Below are 13,349 nucleotides of genomic sequence, written 5' to 3' on the forward strand. Positions count from 1 at the left end.
AGGTCATCTGCCAGATGTACATCATATGAAGGTAAAGCTTTGGTACCCGGCCATCCATCAACGAGCTGCAGCCTATCTGTTAAGGATACTGCAACAGTGATCAGTAGGACATCTACCGTTTAAGTTCTTACACAACTGTATTTTCTCTCGTCTTTAATTGGCTAAGGGCAATTACAACAAACCTTCTCTGTTCACACAAGACAATGGGTGTTTGATGTATCCCAACCTCAAACTACAAATGATTGCTTGGATGCTTCAATTTTGATATCTTTTAGACAGTTTTTTTTTTCCTGAGGACATGCAGCAGGTGATAAAGGAGGTAAAGAAATTTGATACTAGGAAATTTCATATTGGGAAATGGAAAGGATTTGCTAGGTGGTGCCCCACTAAGAACCAAAGCTTATTCCAGGTTTGTGTACCTCTGGTTTTGCAGTATTTGCATGAAGTGCTGTCCTTTTCCCTTTTTGTATTCCTTTATCAAGGTTAATCTCTCTCAGCCATTTCAACATTTCTGCCCATTGATTCTCCTCTTTCATTACAGTCTTTGGTCAATCTGTTTGTGCCCTGGTTGATCTGGTATGCAGGGGCGCTAGGAGTGAACCGGATGTGGTGGACCAATCCCATGCAAATCAGCAAGTTCTTAGTTCCACCCAAGAATAGATCATTTTTGGAGTAAGGCTCCTCCTGTGAATGCATTTGCCATTGCCAGCAAAGAAATTTCAAATGGAAGCTCTTTGGTCCATCCCCGAACAGTAAGTCTAGAGCCTTGGACCATTTTTAGCAAGCTCACCTGTGCCTCAGGCACATTTGCTGTTTGTGCACTGAAGTACCTGACACATTTTTGAGGCTTCAAAGGGATCTAGTTTCTGAAGCTTCTAAGCTGGTGGCCACTCAGACCACCTTAGATCTTTACAAAGCTCTAGAGAGACTGCTGTCCACTATGCAGTCAAAATCTAGTGTGTCTATATGCCTTATTTCAAATAGAGAAAATGGTACCAGTGTACAGCAGGCACTGGCATGCCTGGATGCACCTCTGCAATTTTACTGACTGATGTTAAGTTGTCAATCTCGCCTTCAATGTTAAGTTGTCAATCTCGCCTTCATTCTTGCTGGATGGGTACGGAGCCGATCCTCGGCTCCAACTCGGCACTTGCTTAGCTTGAGAACTCCTTTTACCAGCTCGAGGCAACCCTATATCCCATGATGCAAGGCGGAACTACCTCAGATCTCGTTTGCCGCTTTGCGAAGAGGTCTCCTTTTTTGCCAGCTGAGGTAAGTTTGAGTTTTCAAACAGCTTTAGTCAGGGTTTATCTTCCCCTTTTTCCTATTTTTTAGTGTATAGTGTCACATTTAATCACCCTATTCCCCTTATAGAAAAAAAAAAAAAATGTTTTACTTTATAAAAAGTTTTAAAAATTTTCAGTTAGGCCTAGGCCTTCCTTATTAATCCCTATCTGTGTGTCTGTGTTTGGGGATTAATTTGTGTGACTGTTTTTGGTGTGTGTGGGTCTGTGTGAGTATTTTATTACTCTTTTTCCTTAGACTATGTCTAAAGAGGTAGACTATGTCTAGAGAGGTAAAGGTCTCGGGCTTCAAGAAGTGTGACTCGTGCTGTCAGAAAATGTCTCTGACAGACGGTCACACTTCTTGTGTTTACTGCCTGGGGCCTTTACACCTGCAGGACTCCTGTGCTTTATGTCACTCTTTTAGCCAGCGAGTCCTGCAGGAAAGGAGGAACAAGTTAATCCTCCGTGGCTTGCTAAAGCCGGAAGGTTCACCCACTAAACCTGGGTCCAGTAAGCCTTCCAAGCCATCCAAGGGTCAGGCTACAGCTTCCAAGCCTCCCCCGGTGGCTCAGACTCCTTCGGAGTCTAGATCGGCTCCGGCCGGAGCCGATCTTTCTCCTTCTCAGCTAGGGTCTGTTCCGATCGGTTCCGACACCCAATCTGCTGTTGCCTTGTCAGCTCCGGCTGGAGCCGACACAGTATCCAGTATCGGAGCCGAGAAGCCTTCAGCTCCATCTGGAACCCATAGGACGTCGGCTCCGATGACTTCCTCTAAGAAGAGATCTCGGTCCCCGTCCTTGGAATCTATCCACTCGGCTCCGGGGTCTCCTCTTTTGTCGGAGCGGAGTCATCGGAGCCGATCTTCGAGATCTTCCAGGCTGTCTGACCACGATTTAGAGAGGGTGGTAAGCAGGCTGTTGGTCGCAGGCACTGGCCCAAATGCTCCATAGCCCGTCTCAGCAGACTTCGGCTATTGCTTCACCCCTTGAACTTCCTCATCCGACTCCCCACCAGAGTTCGGAGCCAGAGCTTCTCGGGACAGCGACTGTTTCGGCGCCGGAACCGATGCATCCTTTTTCGGCTCCGTCGTCTTCGGCTCCGATCTCCTCCTTGAGACCTTCCTTGGAGGGATCTGGTCGTTGAGTTTCCCTAGTCAGCTCCGAGGGGGCTAGTGGCATCGGGCCCTTGTCCGACCCCGCTCTCCCTCTCGGGGCTTCAGCTTTGGTAAGCTCGGCACCGACATCGGCCTCGGAGCCTTCCCTCTCAGTGGAGCCGGGAATTCCTATTTCCTCGGAACGGGAATATTCCGGTCTCCCGGGGAGGGGAGCCTTTGAGGTGATGAGGAGTGTCCTGGCTCCTGAGCCAGGTCAACGGTCCATCCCTCTAGCTCCTCCCTCTTTGGTGCCTGTAGACGCCTCTTGCCAGCCTCTTGCTCTCAGGCCCAGGGATCCATCGCCCCAGGTTTCCCCATTGGGAATATCTTCCTCTTCCGAAGTTTCTCCTGATCCTGCAGGTGAACCCCCTCGGAAGAGGACGTGTAAGAGGAAACACACAGACTCCCCTGAGTCTACTACATCTGATACCGACTTAGATGAGTCGGAGGGTTCCCCACGATCCCCCTCTGAGGATGTCTCCTTTTCAGACATCCTTGAGCTCCTCAAACAGAGGGGGAATTGGCCATCCATTGACCCCTCCGAGGATGAGTCGGTATACCTGGAGGCTTTTGGATCCCGACCCTCCACCTCCTGGGTGTCTCCGCCTTTCGACCCACTTATGCAGGTAGTGGCTCGGAAGGCGTGGGCAGCTCCAGATTCTGTGGAACCTGTCCCCAGGAGACCATCCAAGTTTATTACGGCCCCTACGGACAAACAGTTTCTTTCCAAGGGCGTCTCTGTGGAAGCTATGGTGGTGGCGGCCGCCACTAAGAAGGAACTTGCAGATCCTTCAGTACCTGTCCATCCTCCTAACAAGGATTCTAGGACCATGGACAGGTATGGAAAGCGGATGTTTTCTTCAGCGACCTTTGCTATGCGTTCGCTGAACTACCTTTGTCACTTCACCAGGCTTCAAAGAGATATTCTCAAGGAACTAGGTGAAGTGGTCCAGGATCCTTCTGCTGCTGGGGCTCAAGAAAAGATTGCCTCACAGCTAGCAATCCTGAATTCCTTATCCAACTCCTCCATGCGGCTCGTATCCTATGCGGCCGATGGAGCGAGCAGGGCCGCAGGCACAGGAGTCAAGCCTGGATGCGGCTTTGTAATTTTGCGGACCCCTTTAAGGCGTCCTTCACCAATACCCCCTTTGATGGTTCGGCTTTGTTCGGACCTCAGGTGAAGGATACCTTGACCAGGTGTGAGCAGGACGGTAAAACTCTTTCTGCCGTTTTCCACCCCTTCTAGACCATATCCCAAGGGTCAGAAGGGAGGGAAGATGTGGTTCCGCAAAGCCCAAGGAGCTACACCGGACACACGTGGTCAGTTTACCCCCAGAGGCAGAGGGGGTAACAATAATAGACGCCGCCCTAGAGGCAGGGGGGGTCCTCAGAACCAGGGCAACAGGGAGTCTCTTCCTGAGAAGCCCTTTCAGCACCCCTGAGGTGTTGCCCGACTGTCCACCCTTGGAGGCAGTCGGGGGAAGGATTTCACTGTACCCAGTAGCCTGGCATTCCCTTTCACAAGATATGTGGGTACAGTCGATCATATCCGAGGGTTACAAAATCCCCTTCGAAAGGTATCCCGTACCTCAACAATCCCTTCCAGACATCTCTCCCGGTCAAAGGGATTTGGCAGAACAGGAGGTTTCAAAGCTCCTAGAAAAAAGAGCCGTCCAGGCTGTTCCGGCAGACCAAGTAGGATCCGGCGTCTACTCGAGATTCTTTTTGGTCCCCAAAAGGACGGGAGATTGGAGACCAATATTAGACCTGAGCAGTCTAAACAGATTTGTCAAGAAGGCAAGATTCCGGATGGTCACGCTTCAGTCCATTCTGCCCTTTCTGGGCAAGGACAACTGGATGTGCTCTATAGACCTTCAGGACGCGTACTATCACATAAAGATTCACAGGCGCTCCAGAAGGTTTCTCCGCTTTCGGCTAGGGACCAGTCATTACCAATTCAGAGCCCTGCCCTTTGGCCTCACTTCAGCCCCCGAGTGTTTAGCAAATGTATGGCAGTGGTCACAGCTCATCTGAGACGTCAAGGATTCCAGGTGTTTCCTTATTTAGACGACTGGCTCCTCTCCGCCACCACCAGGTGTCAGCTTCTTCAGACCAGAGACTACACTCTGCAGCTATGCAGGAGTTTGGGAATTTCAGTGAATTTCGAAAAATCTTCTCTGTGGCCTTGCCAATCTATCACCTTTATAGGCTCAGAATTAAACACCGTCAAAATGTTAGCCAGACTAACAGATCAAAGAATTCTGGACATCCAAAAATACGTTCGGATTTTATTGCAGAGCAGCAAAGTCAAAGCCAGGCTGATACTAAAGGTTCTAGGTCTTATGGCTGCGGCCATTGTTCTTCTACCACTAGCTCGCTTCCACATGCGTCTTCTGCAGTGGATGTTATTCACTCAGTGGTCGTTCCACAGTCTTCCGATGAGGCACGAAATCTTAGTCACACAATCGTGCAGGGCTCATCTGAATTGGTGGATATCTTAGGGCCGACCTTTTGTTCCCCCTCCTCCGGTTGCCACAGTTACTACGGATGCCTCTCTGATCGGGTGGGGGGGGGGCATTATCAGGGCAGGATGGTCCACGGGACGTGGCAACCCATAGAATACCATCTGCACATAAATGTCCTGGAGATGAGAGCGGTGCTTTTAACGTTGCAAGCCCTCAACGACTTTCTTCCCGTAGGGACTATTGCAGTACAAATGGACAACATGTCCGTGGTCTGGTACATCAACAAGCAGGGCGGGACCAGGTCCTATCTGTTGTGTCGAGAAGCTCTCAGACTTTGGCAATGGGCAATCTCCTCTCATCGGTTTCTGATAGCAACGCACATCCCCAGCAGGTCCAACCTCTTGGCGGACAGGCTGAGCAGATCCATTCTCATGCCTCACGAGTGGTCTCTCAATCAATCTGTAGTGGACCAGATTTTTCTGAAGTGGGGCACACCTTGTTGCGATCTTTTTGCTACACCCCAAAACAAGTGCCCCGATTTTTTCACCCTCTTTCCCCTACCAGGCCAACCCCTGAGAGACTCCCTAACCCAGGATTGGCCCCGGGGACTTCTGTACGCTTTTCCTCCCTTTCCCTTGATTCCACAAGTCATTCAGAAAGCCACCGTTTTGAGGGCCAAGTTGATTCTCATTGCCCCTTACTGGCCTCGACAAATTTGGTTTCTGTCTCTGCATCGTCACCTCCTGGTGCAGCCCTGGCATCTGGACCCAGTTCCGGATCTCTTGATCCACCAGTCGGGTCAACAGCACCGGGCCATTCATTCTCTCAACCTCACTGCTTGGTTGCTCCACTTCCTTCCCTAGCCAGGCTTCCGATGATCTCTGATTCGGTCAGAGACATCTTAGTGGCTTCTTTAAAGTCATCCACCAGAACCGTTTATGCTAGCAAGTGGCGACGTTTTTCCATTTGGGCAAATTCCAGGAATATTGATCCCTTTACTGCTCCTGTGCATTCTGTTTTAGATTTCCTGGCTGAGGTTTTTCAGTCAGGATCTTCTTCATCTACAGTAAAAGTTCAACTGGCTGCTATTTCCAAGTATCATGTTGGCTTGCATGATCATAACATTATGTCTCATAGATTATGCAAGGCCTTTCTGAGAGGAGTTTTCTCCTAAAGCCGATAAAGCATCCTCCTCCGCAATGGGATCTAAATTTAATGTTGGCATCCTTGATGTTACCTCCCTTGAACCGTCTGCTTCATGTTCTTTGAAATTATTGACCTGGAAAACTATATTTTTACTGGCTGTAACTTCAGCAAGAAGGGTTTCGAGATTCAAGCTCTCTGCATCCGTTCCCCTTACTTGGTTTTTCATAAGGACAGGGTATCCTTAAGAACGAACCCGTCCTTTCTCCCCAAAGTTGTGTCTCAAACCAATATTAATCAATCCATAGATCTACCAGTTTTTCCCAAACTATTCTGACAGAGCTGAACAAAAGCTTCATTTTTGGATGTCCATCGTCAGCTCAGGTACTATTTGCATAGAACGAAACAATTCAGGAAATCGGACCAATTATTTGTCTCCTATGCAGAAAACAGGAAAGGTCTCCCAGTGTCTAAAGTGACCTTATCCAGATGGTTGTCTTCCACCATTTCTTATGTGTACTCTCTCAGAGGCAAGCAACTACCTTCTAAACCGAAAGCACACTCAACCAGGAGTCTATCTACTTCTGCAGCCTTTCAGGATAGACTACCCATTGATACCATTTGTGCAGCAGCTACTTGGGCCACTCCTCATACCTTTGTCTCTCATTACAAGCTAGATTTGGCCTCCAGAGACAGGGCCAGTTTTGGTTCCACAGTTCTCAAGAGTCTGTTCCATTGAGCCACCCGGGATACAGGTGCTAGGGACGCGGTCCCATCCAGTAAGAATGAAGGCGAGATTGACAACTTAACATTTAGAAGTTATGTACCTACCATAACGTTCCATGTTAGTTGTCTTCTCGCCTTCTTTCTTCGTCCCTCCCTCCTTCCCCCCTGGCCTGGACAGATCTTGAAGAGTTCCTATCAGGTTGTTTCCTCCTGAGCCTTCATTAGAGGACTCTTTATTATGAACTTGGGTTTCCTAAATATGTTAGGTTAGTCCTTAGCAGGGTAGGTTAGCTACCAAACGAGATCTGAGGTAGTTCCGCCTTGCTTCATGGGATATAGGGTTGCCTCGAGCTGGTAAAAGGAGTTCTCAAGCTAAGCAAGTGCCGAGTCGGAGCCGAGGATCAGCTCCGAACCCATCCAGCAAGAAAGGCGGCGAGAGAAGACAACTAACATGGAACGTTATGGTAGGTACATAACTTCTAATTCTTGCTGGATGGGTTCGGAGCCGATCCTCTGCTCCGACTCGGCCAATACTAAAGCTCGAGAGCTAATTCCACCGGCTCGAGGCTCCCCTATATCCCACAATGCTAGGTGGTAACTACTCAGATCTCGTTTGCCGCTATAGCTGACGAGGTGCTTTTCTACCGGCTCAGGCAGGTGAGTTAAACTTTTACCTTATTAGGTACTTCTTAAACCCCCTTTTTTTTTTTTTTTGTAGTGATACCATAACTTTTTAGTTTAATTAAATATTTAGATAAATCTACCCCTGTTTGTCGACTCTTTTTTCCCTTTCTTCCCTTATCTTGTAGGCCTTCGGCCCCTACCCTTCCCCCAGTCCATTAGTGACTAAACTAGTTGTCTTCTTTTCTGTTAAGGGCTTGTGTGTGTGTGTTTGTGGTTTTAGCCTTAATAATTTAATTTAATAAGTTAATAATTTTTTCTGTCAAGGGTGTGTCTGTAGTGTGTTTGTGTTGTGTCAGGCACTCCTTTTTACAATGTCAAAAGACAAGGTCTCAGGCTTCAAGAAGTGTGACTCGTGCTGTCAGAAAATGTCTCGGAAAGACGGTCACACTTCTTGTGTGTACTGCCTGGGGCCTTTGCACCTGCAGGACTCTTGTGCTGTTTGTCATGGGTTTAGCCCTAAAGTCCTGCAGGAACGCAAGAATAAACTGATCTTGCGGGGCTTATTAAAGCCTGAAGGCCCCCAGACTCAGTCTGCGTCGGAGAAGCCTTCCAAAACTTCCAAACAGTCGGCTCCGGTTCCAGAGTCGACTGCTGGAAAGACTAAGTCGGCTTCGACATCGGCTCCGGCTGGAGCCGATGTTTCTAAGCCTCATACTGTTACCTCGGCTCTGGCTGGAGCCGAGGCTGATAAAACTCAGTCGGCTCCGATACTTTTATCGGAGCCACAGTCTAGGAAGAGGTCCAGATCCCCCTCTATCGGCTCCGTGCATTCGGCGCCAGGATCCCCTGTTCTTTCGGAACGAAGCCATAAAACTCATTCCTCACGGTCTTCCAGGTTATCTGACAAGATTTGCAAAGGGTAGTGAGTAGACTTCTCAAGTCCGAGGCACTGGCCCAAATGCTGCATAGCCCGACTCACCAGTCAGTGGCTATTTCCGTTCCCCAATACATTCCTCCTCTGACTCCTTTGAGTTCGGAGCCATGACTGTCGGTGCGTCGGATCCGATACCTTCCATTTCGGCTCCGTCGTCTGCTCCGATCTCCTCCTTGGAGGGATCTCTGCGCCGGGCTTCCCTCGTCTGCTCCGAGGGGGCGAGTGGCATCGGACCCTTGTCCGACCCCGCTCTCCCTCTCGGGGCTTCGGCGTTGGTGAGTTCGGCTCCGACATTGGCTTCGGAGCCGTCCCTGTCGGTGCCGGGGGAGGTCCTTGTCTCTTCGGAGCGGGGGCCTCTGGCCTTGCCTGACAGGAGTGCCTTCGAGGTCATGCGGAGCATGCTAGAACCAGGTTCTGCCCCACAGTCAGCTCCTTCAGCCCCTCCATCTACAGTGCCTGTGGTGATTTCTACTCACTCCCTTGTCTTAGACCGCAGAGAGCCAACTCCTCAAGTTTCCCCATTGGGAATTTCCTCCTCTTCCGAGGCCTCTCCTGACCCTGCAGGAGATCCCCAAAGGAAGAGGCAGTGCAAGAGGAAGCACATTGACTCCCCTGAGTCTATCACCTCTGACACTGACTTAGAGGAATCCGAAGGTTCCCCTCGATCCCCCTCTGAGGATGTCTCCTTTGCTGACATCCTTGAGATCCTCAAACAGAGGGGGAACTGGCCAGCCCTTAACCCTTCGGAGGATGAGTCAGTGTATCTTGAGGCGTTTGGCTCTCGCCCTTCTACCTCCTGGGTGTCCTCTCCCTTTGACCCCCTTATGGAAGTGGTGGCAAGGAAGGCTTGGACGGCTCCTGACTCGGTGGAACCCACCCTGAGGAGACCATCTAAATTTATTACTGCCCCCAGAGATAAAGATTTTTTATCCAAAGGTGTCCCTGTTGATGCCATGGTGGTGGCTGCGGCCACTAAGAAGGAGTTAGCTGATCCTTCAGTTCCTGTCCATCCTCCTAATAAGGAATCTAGGACCATGGACAGGTACAGCAAGCGGATGTTCTCATCAGCGACCTTTTCAATGCGGTTGCTGAACTACTTATGCCACTTCACTCGTCTCCAGAGAGATTTACTCAAGGATATGGGTGAACTGATAAAGGATCCTACAGCTGAGGGGTTCAAAGACACAATGAACTCCCAGTTGGCAACCCTGAATTCCATCGTTAACTCCTCCATGCGGCTGGTCTCATATGCAGCAGATGGGGCAAGTAGAGCCGCAGGCACAGGTGTTGCCTTACAACGTCATGCCTGGATGCGGCTATGCGACTTTGTGGACCCTTTCAAGGCGTCCTTCACCAATTCTCCCTTTGGATCATCCTTGTTTGGTCCACAGGTGAAGGATACATTGACCAGGTGCGAGGTAGAAGGTAAGACTCTGTCTGCTGTAGGAGCCCATTTTTCTACCCCTTCTAGACCCTATCCCAAAGGTCAAAGGGGAGGAAAGATGTGGTTCCGCAAACAATCCCAGGGAGTTTCATCTGACGCACAAGGCCGATTCCCCTCTAGAGGCAGAAGGGGAATAATAATAGACGCCGCCCTAGAGGCAGAGGAGGTCCACAAAACCAGGGTAGCAGAGAAATGTTCTCTGACAAACCATTTCAGCATCCCTGAGGGGCTTGCCCGGCTGTCCACCTTCGGAGGCAGTCGGGGGAAGGTGATCACTGTAAAGCCTGGCTTTCCCTTACTCAAGACAAATGGGTACAGTCGATCATATCCGAGGGTTACAAAATTCCCTTTATTCACATCCCAACCCAGCCAAAAAGATCTCTTCCAGATGTTCCACCCGGTCTAAGGGAACAAGCTGCATTAGAAATTTCAAAGCTGCCATCAAAAAGAGCTATCCAATCAGTTCCGGCAGACCAGCAAGGATCCGGAATCTACTCCAAATTCTTTTTGGTACCAAAGAAAACAGGGGACTGGAGACCCATACTAGATCTCAACTACTTAAACACGTATGTCAGGAAAACAAAATTCCGGATGGTCATGCTACAGTCCATTCTACCCTTCTTGGGTCAGGACAATTGGATGTGCGCGATAGATCTTCAGGACGCGTACTACCACATCAAAATGAACAGACGCTCCAGTAGATATCTCCGCTTCAGGCTGGGAGCCAGTCACTACCAGTTCAGGGCCCTGCCCTTTGGTCTCACTACAGCCCCCCGTGTGTTCACCAAATGCATGGCAGTGGTCGCGGCTCACTTGACGTCAAGGATTCCAGGTGTTTCCATATTTGGACGACTGGCTCCTTACCGCCACCACCAGACATCAGCTTCTTCTATCCAGGGACTTCACCATCCAATCTTGCCAAGCTCTAGGCATTTCGATAAATTTTGAAAAATCTGCCTTGTCGCCTTGTCAATCTATTACCTTTACAGGCGCCACCTTAGACGCACTCAATCTTTCAGCCAGACTCACAGAGCAGAGAGTGTCAGACATTCGGAACCAAGTTTCCCTTCTCTTACAATGCAACAAAGTCAAAGCCAGACTAGTTTTGAAGGTGCTAGGACTCATGGCAGCAGCTATTCCCCTTCTCCCCTTAGCTCGCTTTCACATGAGGATCCTCCAATGGATGCTGTTTACTCAATGGTCCTTTCAACAGCTCCCGATGTCCCATACCATATTGATAACTCAATCATGCAAGAATCAACTGTCTTGGTGGATCACATCACCTCAACTTCTCCGAGGAAGACCCTTCACCCCCCCCCCAGTCGCCACGTTGACAACAGACGCCTCCCTGATCGGGTGGGGGGGCATTATCAGGGCAGGACAGTCCAGGGCACGTGGCAACCTTTCGAGTGCCACTTGCACATAAACGTCTTAGAGATGAGAGCAGTGCTTTTAGCGTTGCAAGCCCTTCACGACTCTCTTCCCACTGGGACTATTGCAATTCAAACGGACAACATGTCCGTAGTGTGGTACATCAACAAACAAGGCGGAACCAGATCATACCCTTTATGTCGAGAGGCACTCAGACTTTGGCAATGGGCGATCTCTTCTCAGCGTTTTCTGATAGCAACGCACATTCCCGGGAAATCCAACGTTATTGCAGACAAATTGAGCAGAGCAATTCTCATGCCCCACGAGTGGTCTCTAAAGAAATCAGTTCTAGAAGAAGTATTCCTAAGATGGGGCCAGCCTTGCTACGATCTTTTTGCTACTCCCCAAAACAGCAAGTGTCACTACTTCTTCACTCTCTTCCGATTACCAGACCATCCCACCAGAGACGCTCTAGTCCACGATTGGCCCCGGGGACTTCTATATGCTTTTCCCCCCTTTCCACTGATATCTCAACTAATTCAGAAAGCCATCACCTTGAGAGTGACAATGATCCTCATTGCCCCTTACTATGGTTTCCCTTTCTTCATCGTTACCTTTTGGAGCAGCCTTGGCATCTGGACCCAGTACCAGATCTGATAACCCACCAATCGGGTCAGCTGCACCAATCTCTGCCTTCTCTAAACCTCACAGCGTGGTTTCTCCGATTCCAACCTTAGCCAGGCTTCCCTCAATATCTCGCTCAGTCCGAGATATCTTGATAGCCTCTCATAAATCTTCTACCCGGAAGATTTATAGTAGCAAATGGAAACGCTTTTCTTTTTGGGCAACATCAAAAAACATAGATCCATTTACTGCACCTATCCAGTCTATTCTAGACTTTCTAGCAGAACTCTTTCATTTAGGATCTTCTGCATCTACCATTAGAGTTCAATTGGCTGCCATATCAAATTTTCATGTTGGTGTTTCAGAGTCTAGCATCATGGCTCACAAACTCTGTAAAGCCTTTTTAAGGGGCATATTTCTTCTCAAACCTCCAATCAAAGATCCCCCGCCTCAATGGGATTTGAACTTGGTTTTGGCATCTTTAATTCTTCCCCCCTTCGAACCGGCGGCTTCATGTTCTCTGAAGTTGCTTTCTTGGAAGACACTTTTTCTGGTAGCTATAACTTCAGCGAGAAGAGTATCTGAACTCCATGCTCTGTGCAGTCATCCTCCTTACTTAGTGTTTCACAAAGACAGGGTATCCCTCTGTACTAATCCATCCTTTTTGCCTAAAGTTTCCTCTCAAATAAACCTAAACCAAATTATTGATCTCCCCGTTTTTTTCCCTAACTATTCAAACAGGTCGGAACAAAAGCTACATTTTTTGGATGTTCATCGCCAACTTAGATATTACTTAGACAGGACTAAACAATTCAGGAAATCTAATCAATTGTTTCTGTCATATGCGGAAGGGAAATTGGGCCTTCCAGTTACTAAAGTATCCCTCTCTAGATGGCTCACCTCTACAATTACCTTCATCTATGAGATCAGACATCAAAAACTACCCTCAAGACCTAGAGCTCATTCAACTAGGGCATTAGCTACATCCGTAGCTTTTCAGGATAGGCTGCCAATAGATTCCATTTGTGCAGCAGCCACCTGGGCTTCTCATACATTCATTTCACATTATAAATTGGACATGGTTTCCAGAAGCCGTGACAATTTTGGTTCCACTGTTCTCAAGAGTCTGTTCCGATAGGCCACCCGGGATAAGGTGCTAGGGACGCGGTCCCATCCAGCATGAATGAAGGCGAGATTGACAACTTAACATTAAGAAGTTATGTACCTACCATAATGTTCCATGTTAGTTGTCTTCTTCTCGCCTTCTTTCTTGCGTCCCACCCTCCTTCCCCCAAGCCTGGACAGACCGACAGGAATTCAGTTTGTGTTCTTCTTCTGGAAGTTGTCATTCCCACACGTTCTTCCACCTCTTTCATCCTTACTGAGGTCTGCCATACTTTTACGCAGATTGTTTTGAGGTGGGTTTCTCTACTCCATTCTATGGAGACTAGGATTGCTTGGTATAGCTATCAAATGAGATCTGAGTAGTTACCGCCTAGCATTGTGGGATATAGGGGAGCCTCGAGCCGGTGGAATTGGCTCTCGAGCTTTAGTATTGGCCGAGTCGGAGCCGAGGATC

At 48.9% G+C, this 13,349-nt stretch overlaps 1 protein-coding gene across 1 annotated transcript in view; it reads left to right on the forward strand.

Moving 5' to 3' along the window:
* Positions 1 to 13,349, forward strand: part of NCAPH (non-SMC condensin I complex subunit H) — a gene marked incomplete in the record, with an annotated part of 906,630 nt that overhangs the window by 647,918 nt on the left and 245,363 nt on the right.

The sequence above is a fragment of the Protopterus annectens genome, chromosome 9.part0, assembly GCF_019279795.1.
Source record: "Protopterus annectens isolate FY-2018-M chromosome 9.part0, PAN1.0, whole genome shotgun sequence".
NCBI classification, from domain to species: Eukaryota; Metazoa; Chordata; order Ceratodontiformes; family Protopteridae; genus Protopterus; species Protopterus annectens.